The sequence below is a fragment of the Lampetra fluviatilis genome, chromosome 39 (genome assembly GCF_964198595.1).
Source record: "Lampetra fluviatilis chromosome 39, kcLamFluv1.1, whole genome shotgun sequence".
Classification (NCBI taxonomy): Eukaryota; Metazoa; Chordata; class Hyperoartia; order Petromyzontiformes; family Petromyzontidae; genus Lampetra; species Lampetra fluviatilis.
The window spans coordinates 9,375,265-9,400,234 of NC_136313.1; the positions used below are offsets into that span (position 1 = coordinate 9,375,265).

Below are 24,970 nucleotides of genomic sequence, written 5' to 3' on the forward strand. Positions count from 1 at the left end.
GAGGCTGCAGGGAGCAGCGGGGCTGCAAGAGGAGTTCGGCAGCGGGAGTCTGCACAAACAGTTCAGCAGCGGGAGTCTGCACAAAGAGTTCAGCAGCGGGTCTGCAAGGAGAGGAAGGAGGCTACAATAGCGACGGCAGCCTGGGGCTGCAAGCAGAGGGTCTCTAGGGGAGTGCCGTGAGGGAAAAGCATAAGAACCCAAATAAAGGACACGGAGTCAGAGAGAAGCGTCCGAGTTCTTTATTACACATGTAAAAAAAGCAAAGAAGGGAAAGGGTTGGCTACGGGCTTTTGGAAATAGGTTACAATTTGACATCGTGGACACGAAAACTGTAAACATTATGTTCGGGAAAAAAGGTCTTAACTGTGGCTACCAAAAGGTTGCGGATGTGGGCTCGCGACAGACCCTGAGACTGACGTGCAGAACAACCAATTTGTCAGTGCAAACCCATTTACACAATCCGATGTTCGCCCCAGAGTTAGAACACAGGCCACGTGTTCAACGTTTCATCAAGACTCGAACACAAAAAGATGAGAAGGCGGCTTTTGTTGCAGTCAAAAAGCGGGCACTGATCCAAACTGTACACACAGAAAGGTGACCAGTGTCACCGTGTGTCACACGAATATAAAATGTTATATTTAACTATATAAACTAAACGTTACCTAAAAGCATCTATACAGTAACACTAAAATTGCTGTAATGCCGTGTAATAAAAGAAGGCACCAACAAACGGTAACCGTGAATATAAAACGAACACAAGAAAATTAGTTTTTCTAATGCATTGCTGCCGATTCACGGAAGTTGGGGCATATGAATTTATTTCCCAGCTGGAAATAGAACGAGGTTTGATAAACATATAGGCAGTGTGCTAAGACCACAATTATTGGTATATGGCCCAGAGCCATTCTAGATTAGAATCATTCATCAACAGTTAAAATCAATGTTTCAACTGTTAACATGCATTAACGAAGCAGACATTTGCCAGTCGAAGTATTATTTTTTTTAGTTTAAATAAATCTGCACGCTCCCCCCACATAAACATCGCCTTGGCCCAAACTATGACACTAACCGGTCAGCAACTTCAGAGTTTAGTTCAAGTAAAATATAAGGACTCCGTTTTAAAAAAAAAAGTCTGCTAACCGCCTTGCAGTAATCTGCCAGATGTGCAATAAAAAAACCCCGCGACGCACCATTTACCCAGAAAGCTTAGGTCCTCATGCAGATAAAATTCGTGATTTAGTAATGAGCTAACCCCGAAAAGTGTCCTTCCGATAGTCACCTGGCAATTGCAATACAGGAAGAAAGAAACTAATAATACTTCAGTCGGTCTAAAACATCACACAAAAAAAATCACCTTTTTCATTGCAAAATTGTTCCAAGCTTTTAAATGTTATAATCTGAAGGCAATGGACAAACTTAAAAAAGAGAGCACTAAAGAGATTCAAAATTAGTTTTCAATTTCATGAGTCTTAACAATAAATCAACTTTTGAACATTACCAATTACTTCTTACATTAAAAGACAATGAAGAGTCAAGGCTTGCTTGGGTTGTATTGGCTTCATGATTAATGCACTCAGCAATTGAATGGTTAGTTTAATTTTAAAATGTTATGCTTTAAAGCACAAAAATTATCATTTCATTTAAAGATAAGTTTAATGTAGTGTCCAAGATGGCATAATAAATGCCATTAAATTCTACCGGTTTTTGGTCTAAGTTTTTTTTTTAATTTTCATTTCCATCTAAGGAATGCTGAATAAGTCTGAAGATTCTAAATGCGGTTCACGATGTTTGATATTTCGTTTTGCATTGAATAACTAAACAAACTTACATTTACATATTAAATGTGCTATTTTTTCCATTTGTAAAGATAATCCGTGTGTAAACAAACACACGTTTGGACGAATGCTGAATTTAAAAACTATGATTCGAGGGGGTAAGAATCCAGTCCTCAAAACATTTTTATAAGCGTGACACAAAATTAATAATTTCACGCTAATGCATGCTACGATTTTTTTTAGGGCATGTTCCGTCACACTAAATTTAGAGCCAGTCTACACGGACCGCTGTTTATGACAACACTCATAACCAAAATATTGCAGACATACAAAAAAATTGAGAAGTAATGTAATTTCAAATCTCCCCTGAGATTATCTGTGAAGGCAACTGGACTCCCAATTTGCATTACATTGGAAAAACAGACGACCTCTCATCGTACTATTACTTGGCGAAATCTGGGCCTTGTGAAAAAAAACATTTATTGTGCTCATACCCCTTGTGGCGCATCACAGCATAATGAAGACTCCTTGCAAAGGAAAGAACAAGCACCGCATTAAACCATGAAACTCTCTCCTTCATTTACAACATTTGAATGTGCACATAAAACCGCTGCTTCTAAGTGAACACGAACAACAAGGTCAGCTCCTTGCAGATACAAAAAAAATGGACTGCCTCAGGGGTGTGTTCTTACCCCAACACTCTTGAACATTTACATTAACGACCTACCAACTACAAAGTCACGCCAATTTGTCGAGGCAAATGACATCTGCATCACAACCCAAGCCTTTGACATTAGCAGCCTGGAAAATACCCTGAACAGTGACCTGGCCATGGTATCAGACGACTGCAGCAGACGGCGACTCCAGCCATGTACAAGCAAGACCGTCTGCAGTGCCTTTCAACTGTACAACGCCAGATCCACCTATGAGCTCAAAGTGCGCATGAATGGCAAGTTGATAAAACATGATCCAAAGCTGGTGTTCCTTGGAGTAACGTTGTTCAGGAGTCTGACACCGTACTGTCCACACCTCAAGAAGACAGCCGGCAAGTTGTGCTCACGGAACGATCTGCTCACCTGGCTGGCTGCTGGCTCAACATGGGGTGCTGGTGCCCGGTCACCATGTACTGTAGGCCTCTCTCCCTGTGCTACTCCGTTGCAGAATACGGTGCATCCATGTGGTCTCGGTCAACTCACACCAAATTGGTGGACACTCAGCTGAATATCACCGTGAGAACCACCTCCGGTGCAATCAGAACAACCCCACTACCGTGGCTGCCAGTACAAGGCAACATCCTCCCATCAAATATTTGCCACCAAGCTGCAGTGGCGAAGATGCTGGACAAGGTATGTGTGGCACCGGAGTTGCCTCTTCCCGTCGATACCTTCAAACCTCCACCTGTGCATCTGAAGTTCCTACACCCAGTGTCAATATTACCAAAGCCTAAAGGCTTGAGTATGTGGGATACCTGCACTGCCTGGAGCAAGGAATAGAGATGCGTGGATGTGCCTAATAAGGACCTCATCGGTGCTCCGTCTGTCTAGATGCCTGGCTTCAACCTCCCAAAGCACCAGCGGGTTCAGTTGAACTGCTTCCGGTGTGACCAGGGGGTGTGTACCGCTTCTGAACATCGATAGCCCCGCTGTGTGAATTTGGGGAGCAGGAGACCGTGGCGCACATCGTCTCCGGCTGTGAAATGCGTCAGGACGTGCCAGGCAGACTGGTTGCCCTGCACGTGCTGGAGGAGGAGGCTGTCACATGGCTCTGTGGCTACATGGGCTGAGGTCCACTCATGTAACCGTTGACCAACATATGTATGTATTTAATTATGTTTTGTGTATCTGGTGCTCTAACTGTATGAAAGTCACGTGTAAAAGCATTCGCTAAAAATATTTGTAAAATGTGCAGATACTTGGTCGTCATTATTTTGTAGGTCTGCTGGTAACTAAGTAGTAAGTAGCAGTCAACTGGCAACATTTGGCAAGGTTTTCACAAAAGTGGAAAATGTTCCTGCCTTAAGTATTGCACATTTATTAGAATCTATTGAAACACCACAGTGGTTGCAGTGGTAACATTTGTGCCTCATAGTAAGAAGGATTTGAGTTTGATTTCTGACTCAGTTTGCAATGGCTGGTGTTTCCTCCAGGTTCTCCAGGTTCCTCCAATCACTGAACCAAATCATAATGTAACTGGTATAGGACAAACATCTTAATGTTAAGAAATTACCTGCAAATTAATCAATTGTGATTATACATTGCAACATCACCCCCCACTTGGAAAATTTGGCAGGTGCCTCTTGAAAAAGAGTCTTGAGGCTTCTGTGTGAACAAGTGTCGTAATAATCCTTGAGACTAAATGGCCGTGCAGCCTTTTGACACTGAAATAGGGCGAGAACAAGAAAGGATAATACTGGTATTTGCTCTATTTCTTGAACTAGCCGTTCATGTGCTCTATTTCTTCATGACATTCATCCCACGGGAAGATAAAAAAAAAAAAACTTCTGAAGTTATTCAGCGACACTGACCCTTTACGTGGCTAAATTCGGTTTCAACTAAAACTACTTAAACTATTTTTAATTTTACCAGATGATGCCCATTGAACCAAATAGATATTTTTCAGGAGCGACCTGGCTACAAGTGATAGCTCAACATATTGCCCGTCACATGGATATTTATAGCAGTCAAATACTCCTAACAAAACACTTTTAAAGCATGGAAATGTGCCACATAATACAACACCAAGATATATAATTAGTAAAGCACGAATATATATTAACTGGCATGTAAAAATATACGTTTTAACTTTAACCCAAGATGCTTCTTTCGGTAAAGTCACGTAGGTGAAAAAATAAAATAAAATAAATAAATTCACGACGTTTCGATTGCAACACGTCGTGATTTAATTTAATTTATTTGTATTTATTTTTATCACCTACGTGACTTTACGAAAGAACCAAAGAATATGGATCCTTGCATTCACGAAAACTTCAAATCTAGAATTTTTACTTTAATCCAAGATGGCTAACTCTGACATTCAGAACCGTTACTTCTCACAATAAAACCTCGAATTTGGAAGTGATGAAGAAGGGCAATGGGAACATATCAAAGACGTGCACCAGAAACCAAGCAAATATTTGTTCTATACTCTGCTCTTTAACTTCTCCTGTTGGCAAGCCTAAACGAGGATGTCTCTTCCAAACAAGAGCTCTTCCTAAAATGGTGTTTCACAGATATGTTCTGAGGTACGGCTAGGCTTCCTTTCTTCTGCCAGAGGGATCATTAAGAAACTGCAACCACTTCTGCAGACATCACAACCCATATACAAACGCAGACCCTTATTAATTATAGGATAGAACTCGATGGCCAAGGCTCGAAGGTACTGGAATATTTTTCACTCAATGCTGAAGAAGGTTGAATAGAATTAAATATCTTTTGCATAAACCTGCCGGCGTAAACAATATACAAAACAGTCGTGATGCAGATTACTGCCGCTGTACCAATCCATTCTGGCCTCCGTCTGTTTCCTTGTCCACAGGCTCCTGCAGAAATTAAGAGAAGTCCTCAACGATATCCACACTGTGGAGCAAAGCCCAGGATAGGGATGTTGACTATTGGAAGCAATGCCAACTTCATCTTATGCAGATCACTGATGGTGCGGTGATATTCCATCAACTTCAAACACCTTCAGTGGATTTAAACTGCTTGTACCATTCCCTGCATATGACCTGCAGCACATGCTCATGCAGTGCCAGAGCAGCAGACCTAGAAGGCATGTCCTCTGAGAAGAGAGATAACTCCATGCTTTTCTTGATTTTCTTGAATGTTGTGGTCACGAGGATTTCATCCCGAGCAACAGAAAGTGTGTCTTGCTGTAACTGCACACCCCCCAAAGCAAACTGGCTGTTTTGTAAGTTCTTGTCCTCTATACAGACAAGCCAGATTAAGTTGCCCTTCTCCATCAAGCATGCCATTGAGAGGTGTGGGACGAAGAGCTTGAGGTCAAAGAAGCTGACATCTGACTATTTTCCATCATTACTAAGGCTTTCCTTCCTACTCACACGTATTGTACTCTTAACCGTCTTCTTTCACTTCTTCTTGTCCTCCTCCTTTACTCTGAACAAGACTGAGAATGTGGACATGGAGACAAGCAGGAAGCGTGCTTCATATTTTTCTTCTGCTCGACTTCTGTCGGAAACTCCTTCCATGATGCGTGAGATTTCAAAGATTGCAAAATATCTTCTTGGCCGGATGAGAGGATAATACTCAGATGTAATCAGAGTTGTTGTTCTTTCAGTGAAACACATTTTGGGTGAGACGTGCAGTAATGAAGTTTATTAACAGCAAGTCAATGGCAGGCATTGATAAACTGCAATAGTATGCTATTATAGGACAATCTTAACCAAATATCGAGACATCTTCATTATTATTCTTTGGGTCTTTCGGTTAAGTCACGTAGATAGAAAAAAATAACAATAAAGTGAAAAAAATAAAGTGATTTATTTTATTATTATTATTTATATCTACGTGACTTTACCGAAAGACCCAAAGAATATGAATTCCTGCAGTCACGAAAGCTTTAAGTCATTTTCATTATTGTTGTTATTAATTATTTATGTTTTGCCCAGGAAAGCCTCACTGAGCCCTATGACTATTTTTCAGGAGGATTCTGCCAAGTTGCGTGCAGTAGGGGGTGATGCTGCTGTGTAATTCCAAGGGAGTAATTTGCAGGAAATATTTCAGCGCTGAAATGTTTGGCCAATACCACCGACATTATAAATATATTTTTTAGCTACGAGAGGAAATTGTAAAATTCAGAAGAAACCCATACACAACAGGGGGGAGTGTTACCACTGTGCCACCCTCAAACTCACAATCAAAACAAATCCATAAAGCACCTGGTATGCAATGATTCATCGCATTCAGAAATTCAGAGCTGTGATTGATTCAAGAATGGATGCACATTTTGCCTTGTGTTTTTACTGCCTTGTTGGTATTGTTTCTAGCTTTTTTATATTGATTTTACAGTTTTGTCTACTTAATGAGCCTAAATGTAACATTAGCATACAACTTATATAAGTGTGCATATTACAACCCTTTTGTCAACCCACTGCTAGATGAGGGCCTCCCCATGCCACATGTATAATGTACACGTTACAAGCGTACAGCTTACACGACCACGTGTGTGCATACGCTAAACCAGGATTTTTAAAGATGAAAATGTAATAGCACTAAAGAGTTTTGATAGCAGATTTCACAAGTTGTGCATGAGATATGTTAACTTGGCAACTGCCAAGCAAACCTGTCAATTAATTGGCAGCTGAAATTATTTGAGTGCAACTTCAGGAGGTAGCAAAAAATGTTTAAAGTGAGATGGTAAAAATGTCTAAAAGATCTAGTTAATTCCCTGAATCTAAGGTGACAGTGCCATACATCATTTGTCAGCTTGTGCCAATGATTCCCAGCATCAGCAAAGTAATGCCCAAATTTCCCTAACGGTTATAGCCTGGGTTGATTGAATGGACCTGCTAAATATTTAACATGCTTCCCACATGGACCAAGCTGTTTGCAGACTGAGTATTCCCCCATCACAACATCAAGTTTTCCTTTATTACAGAAATTAAATATTAACCAACTAAGCTCAAAACCGAAAAATTTGCCTGAAACTTGCACAGCAACCAATTGGACTCCATTGAACATTTCTCAATACACATTCTGTTGACTGCATTATTACACACTGCCAGATATGTCCAGAAAAAGAAGACCACAGAAATAAAAATATAATACTGCACACTCCCCCATTCTTAGTGTGCATTTACTATTTATATCATATGCACCACAAACATAAAAACTATATTCAACAAACAGTGGATTTGGCAGAACCTAAAGCATTACTAATGGCCAGATTCCCATAGCTGTAGGCACCATTAGGAATAAAATGAAAGCATAATTGCACGTGTCTCGTTTTTTAATAATGAAATCTGGGTGCGGTACTGTAAACCTCGCAGGAGGAATAAGATAAATACAAGCCACAATATGCACTACAAAAATTGTGAATATTTGAGAGAAAAAATGTCCGGGAACAAATCAACCAGAGTGCAAGCTCATCAGATATAAAAAGGATAGACAGGGGGTGTGAGTCTGGAAAGTGGTTGGATGGTCAACTACCACATAAAGTGATACTGGTAGGAACCTCCTGGTTACACCAGCCCACAGGGGAGCATTGTGTCCGTCCGTCCGTTGTGCAGGGAGGGGCTGGGTGGAGAGGGTGGGGCTGGGTGGGTAGGGGCTGGGTGGGGAGGGTGGGGGGTGGGAGGGAGGGGTGGGGCTGGGCTGAGAGGGGCTGGTCACCCCGTGGAGCCCTTATAAAACTCAACGTTTAACCTACTCACGCTGGCTTGTGCCCGCCCTCAAAGTCGGGCATATTTGCAGAATACACCATGCCGCCGTTGACCCTGGCCATTGACCGAGCAACCCAACGTTCCTACCAGCTCCCTCCGCAGGAATGTGATAAAGGTGACTGCAGGACTGTACGGTGGACGGCAGAAACAAGTGCAGGAAACATCCATTGTTGTACTGTACTCCTATGCAACCGTATCTACGCTATAACCAACGTGGTTGTAGTATGGCCAAATAAAGCTCCATGAGCTACTCAGCACGGGCAGGCTCTCGTGCAGATTGACACGTTCACATTTAAAACATAGCTATTCAAACACATGCATTAAGACTGAACACTTTGTTACTCTAACATGGCGTTGATTCAACTGTCGCCAGCAGGTCAGAGCACACAGGACACAGAAAATCTGGCGCAGGCAACAGATGGGGAATGGAAATGTTCAATATTGCTTTATATGGTGCTGCCTCTTGTTTCCCCGCGTCTTGGCACTGTGACGCCAGGCACATAAATCCCTGTGCAGTAAAAGCAGCGTGAGAGAGCCCTGTTGGGCTGTTGGGATTGCTCCCCTTGCTGTCTCGTTGCAATGTGTCAAACCATATAAAACCCAGCAAATTACAAGTGGGCTGACACAACAACAAAAAAACGAACCAGATTTTTTTTTGTTACATTAATTCCATAAAACGAAAGAAATAATTTAAGTACAGAGAATACAAAAATAAAACTAGCATGTGTGTCTAAATAATACAATTGATTGATTTTATGCTTCATTTGTTTGGAACAGATAACTTATTGTTAAAACTTTTGAATAACAGCGCTGTACTTACAAAAGTAAATGTAAAGAGCAGAAATATTAAAAAAAAATTACACGGCAAACAATTCAGAATGTAGCCCCAACAGTTTTTTTCCCAACCACAGTCATGTGGAAGGTCTCAGCAATAGGAAACTGACCCCACTGTAAAATCATGCAGGAAAACAGTGAAAGTTGTGCTTGCCACTGTCCAGACTTATCAGCACGTACAGACTGAGATGGCAGAAATCGATCAGTCACCATTCAGGTCATCAGAACGATGTTTTACCATGGAGTGACTCCAATGAGGAACATTCTGCCTCAGCGATCCTAGAAGATTGAGAAATCGTGTTTAACACCAACAAAACACCTACAAAAATCATGATGTCGCAGCACTTTTTTGCAGCATTTTTTACACTTTCAGGCATAAAACGTAATCCCGCACACAGCCAGCAGAAGCCCGTTAAATTTTAAAACGTAAAAATATTTCCTATTCCTTCCTGGCGCTGTCAGACATCGATTATAACGAGAAAGTTCCACTGCAGCCCTCAACGATATCGATTCACGAGATTAAGAAAAAAAAAGAATGGTGGCAAAAAACGTGGCGAGACTATTAAAGCACGTGAGTGTAGTGCATTACTAAGACCGCCTTACCCATGCACTCAAAGCATAGCCAGGTCAGTGATTCCAGAAGATTTTTCTTCCAGGACAACACAAGTCTCCATCAGTGTCTGTTTGTAAGCTAGGTCTTAAGCTCGTCAACGCTACAAATGGAGCATTTGTATCATAACAACTTGCAACGATGTTAAGCTTGGCTGAAATTTTCAAACAGAGCACTATATAGTAACCAACTACACTCGGGGGCTACACCAGAGCATAAATTATACAGAAAACACAATGTGACGCGAGTCAGAAATAATTACTAAATTGTGTTTATGCTCTACCTGTGCCAAGAAAATCCACGCAAAAAAGCCTGCAGCTGCCAATGCAAAAGGATATCAGGTAAATGGACTCCAGTTCGAAGCAGGTGTTTGTTTTTGATCAACACGACTCCACTCCCTGGCTTCTTCCTGGCAAACAGCACCGGGGCTTTAAGCTACCCACAGTAGGCTCGTCGTCAATCACCGGCACAGCTCAGCATTCGCATTCCAACCACGGAGATGGATGGAAAGTCACAGTGTTCCTTTTCAGTTTCTCCATACAGAGACACCAATGATTTCTCCACTTCGTAAAAACTGTAGAATTGTTTTTGGTATCAGGGTTTAAACGTTTCCACTGCGGTATTTGTACCTTCCGACCAAATCACTTGGAATCTGCACGATATTTTCACATCTCAGAAACTAAGCAGGATTGATCGTCAACAGTACTGGATAGGTGACCACCAAATTTCCACGTAAAGTTTCATTTGTTTAACCAGGCGAGAACTCAAGAGACCAGGCTAGCCTCATTTAAACAAATGACCTGGAGCATTAGTCTGAAAGTCGGAGGCATTGATTGCTATGTATAATCCTAGAAAATTTTAGAATTTTGGGAAATCTGATCCCTCAAACAGACACACAATGCCTTTCTCTCTTGCGAATGTCACAGGATCTTTAATGTCCACTGTGAACCAGATGGCACGTAATAGTATGATCGTTTGTACACCCGCAGTAATAATCAGGGCGGCCACTGAATTTCAAACCTGTGCAACAAGTAGTGAGCAAGCTACCGTTAGGCCGTGTCACCGCCAAGCTTGTCCTCGGCGTGCATGCCCAAGTTGTCATAGGCGGGTGCAGGACTGTGCTACGTCGTGGTCAGTAGAGGGTAGTGCAACGAAATCCATTGTAATTATACTGCACTTCTATGCTCCCTATGCATATGTTACCCACCAACACCAACCCGCACTGACCAGCATGGTAAGGTGGAGTAAAATAATCCCTACGAGCACGGCGGACATAGCTCTCCATCCACCAGTGGATGGATGTGTACATGTGCCTTCAGAGTATCTGATCCCTAAGCGTCGTGTAACAACAACACACGCGTTAATTCATGAACGGAGACGTCATGAATGGAGAGCCAGGTAAAGAGACAAGTTGCAATGGCTACCTCCTACCATGAACAGTGGGAAAAGAAGCTAGCACAACACTGGCACTGGGCTGGGCTGCAGAGTCCACGTTCCTAAGGCAACTGGCCGAACAAATCCCCAAATGGTTTACAAAACCAGGCTCCCTCATCTAATTAAATTATGCGCCTTTACCCGGGCCGACTATAGTGCCGGTCATGACGTCACGGAGTAAACATAAAAATAAGAGCTAAAAAAAACATACAATGTTGGGCCAAACATGCCAAAGCTAAAAATTGCCCACAAATTACCCAAATGGAATACACACAACAAAAATCGCCCACGACTGTGAAAACTTGGAAGGACCCTCCTGACAGTCTTGCTACTCGGTGAGGCTTTCCTGGGAAACAAGTGTAATAATCATAACCAAATGTGTACACATTGTGGCTTTCCTCACAAACTTGAACATGCTTTCAGGCTGCGTTCGTGTTCTGAGAGCGGAAAATGTTAATGCAGATTAACGAAAAATGCTGTCGTCTAGCGTAATCCATGCAGAGTGAACTTTGTTCAAACCTCATCTTCAGTTAGAAAAATATATAGTATTCACCAGGTAGCCCGGTATCACAGAAGTCAGAGCTGGTACCACTGAAAACCTGTGTTTGAATCTAGGTTTCAGTCTTCTGTGATTTAACCAGGTTCAATTGTGATACGCCGATCTTCTCAGCTCAGTCACCCATGACTTATCAAAACATTTAACTTTAAAATTTTCTTGCTTATTTTGGCTAAATTCCAGCTCTGGCATTTCATATATATTTGACTGTCACGCAATGAGCATTACTCTCTTTATGAGGGTGGGAAAGTGGTGCCCCCAAATGTGGATAGGTCACTGGAAATGAATTTTGTAATGCAAAGTAGTTCTGTGATATTTCCTTCCAGAGACCATTCTCTAACAGTGAGATAATATCCTCTGCAAAACATCCAAACACGTTCTTTGTCTCAGGACATGAGGCCAATAAAAAATTGGGATCACATTTGGGAAGATACAAAAATTCAAAAAACTGCATCCACCACCTGGCAAGAGGTTTGGGGTTAGGCTTTTGGGAAGATATATTGGCACGGGCTGAGTTCCAAGAGCCTTACTGAAATTGAGAGAGGGGACAAACCGACTGGAGATCTGTGGCATCCTGGGTCAGCCAGCGGCTATCCTTGAGCCACCCTGAGCCCAGTCCTCAGTGGCAGTGAAAACTCCACATTTGACTTCAGTGCCCTGGAACGGGAACTCCACTGTTTGAACTGTCAGTGGCTCCTAGATGTCCCACGCATGCTGCAGTCAACATAAAAGTAAGAAATAAACCTTGCAGAGATGGCATGGTAGATTTCTACAAGGCTTACATGTCTGGCAAACAACCAGTGAGTGCACACCAATTTAAACACATACTGAGGACAATTCAGGAAAACAAATCTAATGCTATCCCCACTGGTGAGTAAACGGGGTCATTAACATTTATATTTAAGTATGAGACGCGCTATTTGAAAACCGAAAAACAAAGGCGTTTGCTTTTCCATTTATTGAGTTACCGTTTCACACTTGTACATCTATAAACAGCTATCAATCCAGGCCATAATAAACAGAAGGAATCAATGGAGTACCGAGGCAGGACAGGGAAAGTGGAGAGGAGGCAAGAGAGTGTAAGGAAGAGTCAGTGGGAGGTTTTTGAATCGGCGAGCTGATTTATAATGCATGTTCCTAGGTTACAGACAGGCTTGGTCACACTGTCACAATACAATACAATGAACGTCCCATTTTAAATACAAACGGTACAGATATAAATTACACAAATGTATTTAGTTTTTTTTGTTTGAGTTGTTTTGCACAGTTTTCATTTATATTTTGTTAAGACAGTGTTTGCACACGATTTGATTCCATCCAATGACTGATGTTATAATGGCCAGAAAGCCGTATTTTCTTGTAGTCAATTGATATTAGCTGGAGAGTCATACAAATGCAGAAATTTTGAACAAACATTGTTATGAAAAGTGAAAATTTTACTGCAATTTAAATTTGAACATGAAATGTAAAACAAAACCTGAGGTTGGAAATATTTTCAAATAAACATATTACTTATTTACGGTCCCCTTAAAACTTTTCCATCGAGGGAAAAAAAAACACATCTTAAGTTTGCTGACCGCCGCTGCAGGTGATTTCTTCCCTTCAATTTTATATTTTTCATGACTCCACAAATCAATTCTTTGCTCCGTTTGAGCAGATACTGCTAATGTGCACCTCGGCGCTCTGGCACTCTATCAATTCTTCCACTTCATTTCCCCACTGGCCACGTTAGCTGGCCGCGTGATAGCCGGGGCTAAACGGCTCAACGCCCTTCCTGAATACGCACAGTCAGCCGGGGCGTGCGGAGCTTGCAAAAACACAGGGCCCCATGATGGGCACACAAGACCAAGAAAACAAAATGGTGAGAAAAGTAAAAGAAAAAGGGTCTCAAAAGAAGAAGAAAGAGAATCCTTATTTGTATACGGCCATGAAATGTTATAAACTTGTAAAGCTCAGCAGGTTCAAGAAAAACTCTTACAACTATTCAAATTCGGGGTTTTTCTTACTCTATAATGAATCATATTCAATATAAAATCCAACTAATGTATAAATCAGATATGACTCAGACTATTAACTATAAATACTTTTTTTTATAACATTATCATATCAATATAGGCAATTTCTAGAAATATAAATTAATTCTTTGTAATGCCATTACAGTTTCCTGTTAAAATGTTGAATATGCTCCGCCAACACATTCTCAAGATTGACGTAAAATAATGTAGGGCACGGAAGCTACAGAACCATAATGACTGAATAAATGAATGTTCTCACTAAAACCTGTTCGAAATTTTGTAGTATATGCAGAGCTAATAAAACCTTTGTTACTACTTTACTGCAGCCTGAGGTATGATTCGTGTATTTTATCCCAACCCTGGAGCATTCACAATTATATACCACCACAAAAAATCCAATTACACCATGAGCCCCCTGATGAGCCAAGACTTCACAGTCTCTCTTTCAATTAGCTGCCTCTGCTTCCTCAGTGGCAAGGTTCACACGAAGGCCGTTCATCAGAAACCCGGTGCCAAGCGGGTGAATTATCTTCATTGCAATTCTAAATAGTGCCAAGCTCCCAGGACTGAAGACCACAGAATTATTCTGTCAACAATACTTGTTTTGCATAAGTTCGTCCCTGCGGAAATACACACAATGTTTCCAACAATTTGATGGAATGAGAGACAAAGACTACATCGCTGTGGTTTTCAGAGTTAAATATTTAAGCTTTGGTTATTCCCCCCCACCTTCCGAATAGCACTTTGTTACACAATCAAAATTATTCGTTTGATAGATTAAACGTGTCCCCAGGTCCACCTTCAGATTATCTGTCCGATGTCAATTGCTCGATTAAAAAAAGGCCAAAAGTTCGGTGGTTAAGAGTTGATATATCTTTATTGCCAAACACATAATCCTCCATCTCAGTAGTATTGTATGAAAGTCAGTAATGAAATGTATCCTTTCGAATAGAGAGACTACAAAGATTTGAAATATGCGCCGACCTATTAATCAAGGCCTTAATAAATATATAGTGTATATATTATATTGCTTTTATACAGTCATTCATAGAACTGCCTCAAACCAAACACAGAAGCGGATACATGAACCTTATGGCAGGACCCCGGGGTCCCATAAGCCCCGTCTCTCGCATAAACCGCATTGTGACGTCATTTTATGTCTATTGAAGGCGAACAATACGGCAATCTATTCCTCTAGACGAGCTCTACACGATGCGCTAATCAACGTTTTGTTTCTTCTGCGCATTCGTCCTCACTGCGCTTGGACGACATGACAATATAATGATCCGCACCAGGTGGGTCGCGGCATTCATGTGCGTGGTGGGACGGAATCACCAAAAACACATTTATTAATGACGTTTTGACTTCCGTTTATTCGGGACGCAGGGATCCCGCCATAAGGGTCATATTAATGTCTTCCGCCAATTCATGACGAGTGTTTATACCTGCAGAAAAGCCATGCGTGCATCATACTATCACATACAGATAGGAGAAATGAAGATGAGTCCACACTTATAGTAACACCTCCTGGGAAGCCAGGAAATGGCACCACGATACCCGCAGGAAGAGAGTTTCATGACCATTCATAATCAGAATCTTTTCTTTAGACTGGAAAAATTCGATGAGCTATGAAGCTCGTTTTCACACAAGTCCAGATGGTTTGACACCAACCCACGCCCCCAGTGCTGGATTACAGGCGTGCGCCACCACCGCCCAGCAAATATAAATGATCAAAACTATTCATAAAGAACCTGCTACACCGAGATTACTTTAAATAACAAATTACAGGCATGAAGATATGCTCACATCAAGTGTATTCCACAGTGATATGAGAGGATGTTTTCTCAATATTTGATCAGAAAAATAAAGGTGTAACCATGAAAGGAGAAGACAAGTCATCTCAGATTTGCTGACAGCAAAGTCATGATAACAACCGATGGGCAGGATTCACCGGGATTTGATTGAGGAACCTAAAAAATAAGTCTACAAAATCTGGCTCATGAGAAATTCGCAAAAACCAAAGGATTATACACAAGTTAATAGGGTAACTATTGAAGGCAGATTGGAATCTTACTTACAAAAGGCATTGTTTGTCTGTCTTTCTCTGTGTGTGTCTGTGTATGTGTGTGGCCGAAACTTGCGAAGGATTTGACTTGCAAACCGTGGGGTTGACGTTTAAACAAAGTACCCAGGAAGCACGCCAACTCGCACACGTTCGGTGGGGGGGGAGGGCCCCTACCAACTCACACACGTTCGGTGGGGGCGGGGAGGGCCCCTACCAACTCACACACGTTCGGTGGGGGGGGAGGGCCCCTACCAACTCGCACACGTTCGGTGGGGGGGAGAGGGGAATTCTCGTTCGTGTGGACACTGCGCAACGTAACACACACAGATTTACAGCTCCCTTCAAACATGTATTACCATGACTGTTTACTCATTACAAATTGACTTTTATAGGAAAGACGATTTAATTACAGGGATGAACCAATGTGTATGAAGAATAGCCTTTTTTCGATACTCTTGAGGCATAAGCAGCCATGCAATATCACTTACTGCACAGAGGGCAAACCAATAAATATACTCAATTACGTCTTCATTCTATCATATTTACACTTGCCCCCTCAGTACGGAGGTTGAGCAGTGACGTTATGTCAATTACGCTTGATTGGTGCGCATCTGCTCATAGTTACAGGTAAGTGAGGTTTATTTTGTATTCGTTGACTTTCATTCATTTTCCGCTCTTGCTCGCGGCAAATGTTTGCACCAAAATGGCGCAACACACTCGCAGTCGCTCCTAATTACTTATTATACACGCGTGCATTTCCCCTCTCCCTTGCTACTTTCAATGAAGTTACGTACATATAAAACTATTATTTACAAACTTATTTAGTCTAGATAAAAGTTAGAGTGTGCGTGTGTATGTCCGTGTGTGCGTGTGAGTCCATATATGTGTGTGCGTTGTGTCTGTGCGAGTCCGTGTGTGTGTGCGTCAGTGTGTATGTGACAGTCGCTGTGTATGTTTGTGTACGCCCATGTGTGTGTGTGTGCGGTGTGTGTGCGGTGTGTGTGCGGTGTGTGTGCGGTGTGTGTGCGGTGTGTGTTTAAGTCGATGTGTGTGTGTCAGTCGATGTGTGTGTGCAAGTCCATGTGTGTCTAAGTCCATATGTGTGTGCGTAGTTCCATGTGCGTATGAGTCTTTGTATCTGTGTGTTTAAGTCGATGTGTGTGTGGGTTCATGTGTGTCAGTCGATGTGTGTGTGTACGTCGAAATGTGTGTCTGCGTGAATCCATGTGCATTTGTAAGTCGACGTGTGTGTGTGTGTATATAAGTCGATATGTGTCTGTACGTCAATATGTGCGTGTGTAAGTCCATGTGTAAATCCATATGTTTGTGTGTGTGTAGTTCCGCGTGTGTGTGAGTATATATGTGTGTGCGTCGATATATGTGTGTGTGTGAGTCGATGTGTGTGTGAGTCGATGTGCGTGTTAGTCATCATCTGTGGAGATGAAGCAATGATATCACGTAATGTGCAGGAGTCAGATGGACTGTGGAATCGCAAACACCATCAGGAAAGATATTGACATGGGGAGACCTTCAACCAGCAGTGGATAGATTTATATCTGATGATGAAAATAAATCTACCTTAAAAACCCAGCCGATAACGAATAAAACTATATTAAGTATTACTCTGACTATATATTCAGTATGTGTCATTTCCTTTGCAAGTTATAATGCATCCGCTTGAATTCACCTGGGTAAACAAAAGGAAATCCATTTACAATATGGTTTGTATGAAGGTTTTTTTTATGGCATTTTACCAGCCACTCAGTTCTTGTGCCAAGTGTTACAGTGTGAATCTTAACACCACTGCTCATAACTAATGGGATTAAAACAAATCAACTCCTGCACTCATTGTGTATTGATTTACCAATGCACTTTTACTTTGTCACTTCTCGCACTGAATTCTAAAACAATGGTAGTGCGCAGAACATTTCCATTCATCATTATTGAATAATACCACATTACAAAATGTTATCACAGATCATTCAATTCGGTAGGAGGCTGCGCCTTTGAACTACCTAGCTCCATCTACCACATGTGCACTTACTATTTCATCTTTCAATGAATCTACTTAACAGCATTTCATATCACGGTCTTGAAATGATAAGCCTTCAGGGTAAAACAACAAGCTGTTGTGCCTACGCAGCATGTATTTCCAAATAAACTCCGCGTGGTGTTTCTTATGCATGTAACGAGTCACCTCCACCCACCACAATCCCACGAATTGTCAAATGAGTTGAAAACACTATTTGATTAAAAAACAGCTTTTGGTGAATATGAAGTGTCCGTATTGTATGTTTATTCCATTAGAATGAAAGTAACGTGAGCACATAACTACATATAATTGGCATGAACTGTAAATGATTGATTCTTGCGTGTAAGATTCAATGCACAGATCATGAACGTACTAATCGGTTTCACTTAATTATCGCGTACCGAATACTTCGACAGCACATGCCAAGGGTTTTTGCAAAAGGACGCTTGTGTTGCGCCCGAAACGTCGTGATTTATTCTATTTTATACCTATGTGACTTTACTGAAAGAACCAAAGAGTATAGGGTAAAACAAAAGTTCGATTTACAATAACAACCATACCGACCTCCCACCCCACCCAATGCGTATGCACACTTGAATGTACACGTTCTAGTGCACAACCAGATAGCTCTGCTAATCTAATTTTAACAAAAAAAATGCACCGCCCACCACCCCCCTCCTTTAAACATTCGGAAGACCAATCGATTAATAACGTCACGTCAGTGGAGAATTTCATTTTGGCCATAACATGTAACTATCCATTTATCTCTTTTATCCACCGTCTGTTGGAATTTGGGAAGAAAGGTCCGCTATCTCTGAGCTTCAGCGGAACCCTGCATCACACCGAGCGAGCGAGGAGGCACTGCCGGCTTTTGACGCAAATAAAAAATTAAGCGGCGACACCCCAGCTGATGTATTATTTAGCAGCGACACGGACCACCAGAAGGTCAAACTGGCAGCGTTTTCTTGTAAAAAGTAATGAATGGTTCAGTTTATGGTTGAAAAAAGGACCTGTGTAGACATTATGGAATAAAATAATATCAATCAAAAATCTAAACACGTTTAATACAGCTAAATAAATTAAAAAAATCTGCATTGTATTACTGTGTAATTATTTTTTAAAGACAATACCTTGTACATTTATGAGAAGACTCGCTCCAGAAAACGTCAATGTTAAAATTCTACACTCTTCTTGAAGGGCAACAGTCATTGACATGTACTTCTGTGAACTGACTGATTTGCAGTATTTTATTAAACTTCATAAAAGCTTGATTGCAATTCAATACCTAAGCCTGCCATTTGTAAATGTATTTTGCATAGGTTTGAGAAAGCTATCTGCATATAATTTTCCAATGTGCCGTTTTGTGTAAGAAGGTGCCGGACAATACTTCGTTTACCTGCGCTCATAATGACATTACAGTTGGGCTTATTTGCCAACCAGGTCAGTCTGCGTTGGCAACATGGAAAATATTTCTGAAACCGGTTCACCGCATTGCGTATAACTCGCACTCTGGATGTGGTTACTAGTCAAGCGCTAACCATCCTGCCTACCAGCTACCTAGAAATAAAGCCCCTGTATTACAGGATTTGATGTCCTCCTTTACAATTAACGTTATATACCATCCTGCAGAAGTAAACAGATGCCCATGGAGAAGGGGATTTTTACGCATTAATCATAAGGTGGCTCGGTAGTGAACTCACCAACTGCTATGTTGACTGCATATGTTACATTCTCTTAATTCCATTTTTTTGGAGTTTCCATTGCTGGCCAATAGTTATTAATCAAGCGTATTTTTCTGTTATGGCATTTTGCTGTTGTTAAAGGCTACCTGCCCATGTGGTTCTCCACGAATAATAAAAAAAACCAATGCCCTTTATTTATCTAGCAAGGCCACGCTTGGCTGCATTATTCATTTTCAATACACCCTTGTTTGGGATATTTTGTTAAAATTGTCTATTACCTCGGTGGGTCAGTGTCAATCACAATTTCCGTGCAGAATGTTAAATGCTGCAACATTTAAGTGCCTATGCAGGAACGGTGTACTGGCTATAAAGCACAGAATATATATTTAATTTATTAGTAACTACGACGACAACTGTGTTGTCATGAACAACCACAGGTGAACCGTGCCTTCTGAAATGCCGTGGTTTTTGGTTACAAAAGTACTTTGCTCCCTGTTTTAGTGCCCAGTGTACTGTTGTAGTCCAAGCCACATTTAATTACTGTGCGAAATGACGCACGCACACATGCGCACACAATTTTTATTACTGGGTGCATTCAAATTTAACGTTGAGGAAGATGGGGGTGGGGATTGTTTTATTTTAGTAAGCTCATTGTTACATGAAATAGATTTCTTTACACCATATCGTACACCAGTGTGTGTGTATCCATATACATGCATGCACACATTGTAATATTTACAGTAATAGATGCTGTCAAAAGAAAACCCACACACAAACGTGCATGACGGAACAGCACAGCGGTGACCTATGGCTTGAGCTTACCGGGGACTTGGTGGCTTGCCGCGTAATCTCGGACGCTTCTCAGGTTTTTGACATCCCTTTAATTAAGAAGGGGGGGATAAGAACAGCTGGAGACACACAAGCACATGGCATCCACACGGACAAAAGCACACGTGTAAATATCTCGTCGTAACTGTTATGCCCCTTCACGTGAGGCTACCTCTTTTCCATTACCATCCCTCTTATTTCCATAATAATCGTTACCACCGTCATCATCAATGCCATCATTATCATCAACATCAAACAGAAACAGACTGAAATATGATTGAGACTCGGCGAGGCTTTTCTGAACAAATAATTGGCATAATTATGTCACCATCATCATATTCTCTGCCATTATTATCGCTGTTACCATCGTCATCGCTGTCTTCACCATCACGATGTGTTCTCAGCATGTATCGATTCACCCCTAACCCCCCACCTCCCCACAGGATTTGTATTAATTGTCACGTTTCTGAGCCACAATTTCATATCAAGAATCAATGTTTCAGCATCTCCTTTTTCCAGTCTTATAATGGTAACGTCTCTCGTTTTTTCCCTTATCATTTGTCCAGCTGTGTTTACCGCATTAGCATAAACGTGACATTACCATGTAACTTGCGTATCGTAAATAATTGAATTTCACACGATTTGATGCATGTACCAACGAGTGTAGTAATCCATTTAACCAATGAATCAACACATTGTTTGCACGTGTAATGTGCCACGAGGGGTGATTGAGCCAGCATGATTCTGCAGTCTCAATCAGTCCTTGAGAAAATCCAGGGAACTACTGTGCTATGCACCGAAAGGAAGCTTATATAAAATTGCATGTTTACTTGGTAACATAAGCAGACAGTTTGGTGATGTATTTACTTTCTTGGCAAATTTACATTCGCCTTTGTGTTTTTGTCCCAAGTGTGGATCGGAAGGAATATGTAGTCTCTGCGGGCTCTCGCTTGGGTAAATAAAGGATTGAATGACAGAGAAAAAAAAGCATAAAGGACATTCCGTATTTTCGCTCGCCTTTAGTTCCTGAAACCTAACCACGGGGCTATTATCAGCAGAAGCCGAGCCGCTTGGGAAGCGTTGCAGGTACAGTTCTCTTGAGAAAGTACGACGGGGGGGCGATGCTAAACAAACACGAAATTAAATGACTGATGCAAAGCGTTCATATATACATATACACAGCGTCACTACGTTCCAAGGGGTGCGCGAAGGCTACATCCACATGGGGCTCAACTCCAGATTTAAAACTACCAAAACAAGTAAAAACAACCAATAAAACCCCTTAGTCAACACCACCCCCCACCTCGTTGAATAACCGTGTTAGTCCCAAACAAGACCAGTAAATAGAGCTTCTATTGAACCCAATGGTTAATGCATAACCGTACGTTGAAACGGCACGCTTTAAATTGGAACCGGACAGATGTGGCCAATGCGCGTTGTAAAGGAAATCCCTAGTATTTATTGCAGCTGCGCTGCCAATCATAACGTTATTGTGAAACTGGTGGAGTAACACAAGGAGCGCGCTGCGGGGATTTTGTAATACAACTGCAAATGTGAATTCATCTCGTGTGTGATCTCTTACGGGAGAGGGCGTCTCTTGCATATCATTTTTTTTAAACACAAAACGCCCATCTCTCTCTCTCGGGAAGAGAGAGAGTGGGGAAGAGCGTTGTAGGCCTCGCCTTTCAAGGTTAAAAAAAACAAAAAACACAAATCCCCCCGAATATCCCTGCGTCCTCGACTGAGCGATCCGTGCTGCTTAGGCAGCAACGGGGTTAGGGGTTCGCATCGCCATCAGGCGGAGGAGCTGCGCCATCCACGCGATCTTGTTAGGAGGGGGAGAATAATAACAAGCAGCAGCAGCAGCCCAGCCGTCTGTTCTTTATTCTCTTTACCTGCCGCACGTACTGATGATTCGAGGCGACACCCGAGAGCCAACGTGAGGTGTTATGGCACGCATACAGTATTTATATACTGCCGAAACAAACCGGTTCTTTGACGTGCTTACAAACGTTTCATTTCGGTGCGGCAGTGGGAGAATAGTGCTGTGACTTACAGGGTTATAGCTATACCTCCCGAGCAGGTGAATATAATTGAATGTTTAAATAAGAAATTTCCGGTTCAACCTTTACAATTCGCGAAAATAACAGATGGGGAGCGGTGGCGCAGTGGTTAGCGCACCGCGCTACGAGTTCGGTTCCAGACATTGGATAACATCAAGTACGCAGCGACCAGTGTGGTGAAGTATGGTCAAACAAGCTCCATATGTAGTGTCTAAACCAGTGCAAAGCGAGTACACAATGCTATCTGCTGGGCTATACACATACTAGGTATGATTCGTGATAAAAGCGAGGAGTTAAAATGTTATGTTCGTTATCTTTACGTCTCCTACCACACACAAGAACCTTTTTAATCTCGTCAGGTCACTTACCCTCATTGTTAACGAGACACGATGTACACAATCTTTGTTATTTTCTTGTATCAAATAGGAACATCCATTAAATGAAATAAACATAGTTTATACTTTGCACAAACTAGAGTGCAGTATACGTGAAGGTACAGTATTACGAACATAGAAACATGAAAGGCAGTCACTATCTGGACTTTAATCTTTACTGTGCACAGCCACTTACATCTTTGAAGTTGCAGTACTGCACTTCCAAGCAACGTGCGATCATGTAATTATAGTCGGTGTAGAAATGCAGTTTTAATATCGAACTATCCCATAGTTTAATGCGCTTTGTTCATTTACAGCAACAACACACCTGGTGGTGGTATGAGGGCAAGGTTCGGTGTCAATGTAAACTAGATCGTGCAAAAATCTCACCGCATTCATTCAATAGCAGCGTGAAACTAAAACAGGAAAAATAACCGGCGACGTTTCGGGCAGCGGGCCCCGTTTCGCCGTCACAAAGTGTTGAGTATTTCTTGCGTGTGCTTGTGTACAACTGGCAATGCAGACGTATTACCATGTTGTTGTTATTCTTGGTTCTTTCGGTAAAGTCACGTAGAAGGAAAATAATAAAAATATAACACAAAAAAATGTTTGTTTAATATTTGCATTATTTTATTATTTAACTTCTAATAATAAAATAATACAAATAAAAAACTCTTGTTTTATATTTGTATTATTTTATTATTTCCCTTCTACGTGACTTTACCGAAAGAACCAAGAATATGAATCCCTGCAGTCACGAAAGCTTTAAATCAAAATTTAATGTTGTTGTTGTTAATAATCAATGATAAAAAGTCCTGCAATGTGTCCGTATTCACAATATTTTGTTAAAATATCTAAAAACTAACATTCTAAAATACATCAAAGGGTAATAAGGTAACAGCTGTGGCTTTCCATTACGCCAGGAGCTATGGGGGTACAACACAGAGTGAGGCCGTGAGTGCCACCAACGCGTTCTCTATCCACTGCTGGATGATGATGATGAGGATGATGATGATGATGAGGAGGTCCCCCGCTATCTGGGCTATAACTTCACCACATCTGTACACTTTCATCGACGCATTTAAATAGCTTGCATCGACAGCACAAGATGCAGAAGACACATAAGCTATCGGCATGTTCATGTACACCGCTTTATAAACAAATGTAAACAATACGAATGGAAGAGATTAGAAGTCGCGTAGAGAAATGACCGCAACGCACACACAGACGCACTTTATTTGTGTTAACGCATAAGCACAAACACTAACATCGGTCAGTGACGCTCACCTTAATGGAAACACACGTGTATTAACCGACGTTTCGAGCAATGGCCCTTCTTCAGAGCCCACAAACACTTTGCCATTTAAACCGAACAAGAGACGCGAGGAGGGCACGCAGTTCCTTCTTACCTGTCTCACAACTTTCGCTGCGCACTTTTCAAAAAACGCTTTCAAAACTGAGGGAATGTCGCCACCTCCGATGCCGATGCCGTCACTAACCGAGCGGTTTGCCTTTAAACGTTTTGCACTGTGACTGTGACCGTCTTTAGTGTTAGAACGGCGCCGCGGTTTCTTATTAAACCTCCTCCCCCCGTCACGCGTGGAGTGGCGCGAGGGGAGAACTGAGCGCGCGCGCTCGAAGCGACGCGAACAACGGCGGCGCGCGCGCGCTCGCTATGCCCCTCCCCCACTTACCCCCACCCCGCCCCGCCCCTCCAACCCAGAGCCCCCCCATCCACCCCGCCCCTACAGCACAGAGCCCCTCCCCCCTATCTACCCCGCCCCTACAACACAGAGCCCCTCCTCCCGCCAAGCCATCACCCCTCCCCCATCCACCCCGCCCCTACGACCCAGAGCCCCTCCCCCCCATCCACCCCGCCCCTCCAACCCAGAGCCCCTCCTCCCTATCTACCCCGCCCCTCCAACCCAGAGCCCCTCCTTCCCCATCCACCCCGCCCCTCCAACCCAGAGCCCCTCCTCCCTATCTACCCCGCCCCTCCAACCCAGAGCCCCTCCTCCCCCATCCACCCCGCCCCTCTAACCCATCACCCCTCCCCCATCCACCCATAGCCCCCGCCCCCCAATCCCCCACACTTCCCCCGCTCCTCCGCCCAGTACCCCCCCTCCCCACCCCGCCCATTCCCGACCCCGCTGTCCCCCCGCCCCCATCCGATAGCCCCTCCTTCTTGCTCTCCTCCCATTGGGCAGTGATCGCTATTAACATAATGCACACCCAGGAAGGCGTGACCCGACGGAAGGATTAACCAATGGGGTGCAGCTCCTAGCCTCGTACTTCTTATTGGTTG

At 42.4% G+C, this 24,970-nt stretch overlaps 1 protein-coding gene across 3 annotated transcripts in view; it reads right to left on the bottom strand.

Annotated features, from left to right (window-relative positions):
* Positions 1 to 24,306, bottom strand: part of LOC144945974 (semaphorin-6A-like) — a 147,270-nt gene extending 122,964 nt beyond the window's left edge. For 2 of the 3 annotated variants that reach the window (XM_078874669.1, XM_078874667.1), the window contains exons 1-2: positions 24,075 to 24,306; positions 20,223 to 20,308 (exon numbers count right to left, since the gene is read on the bottom strand). The gene's annotated coding sequence lies outside the window, so the exon portion shown is untranslated. The remainder of the gene's footprint in view (positions 1 to 20,222; positions 20,309 to 24,074) is intronic. The other variant, XM_078874668.1, reaches the window with a different exon arrangement.
* Between the last annotated feature and the right edge of the window lie 664 nt (positions 24,307 to 24,970).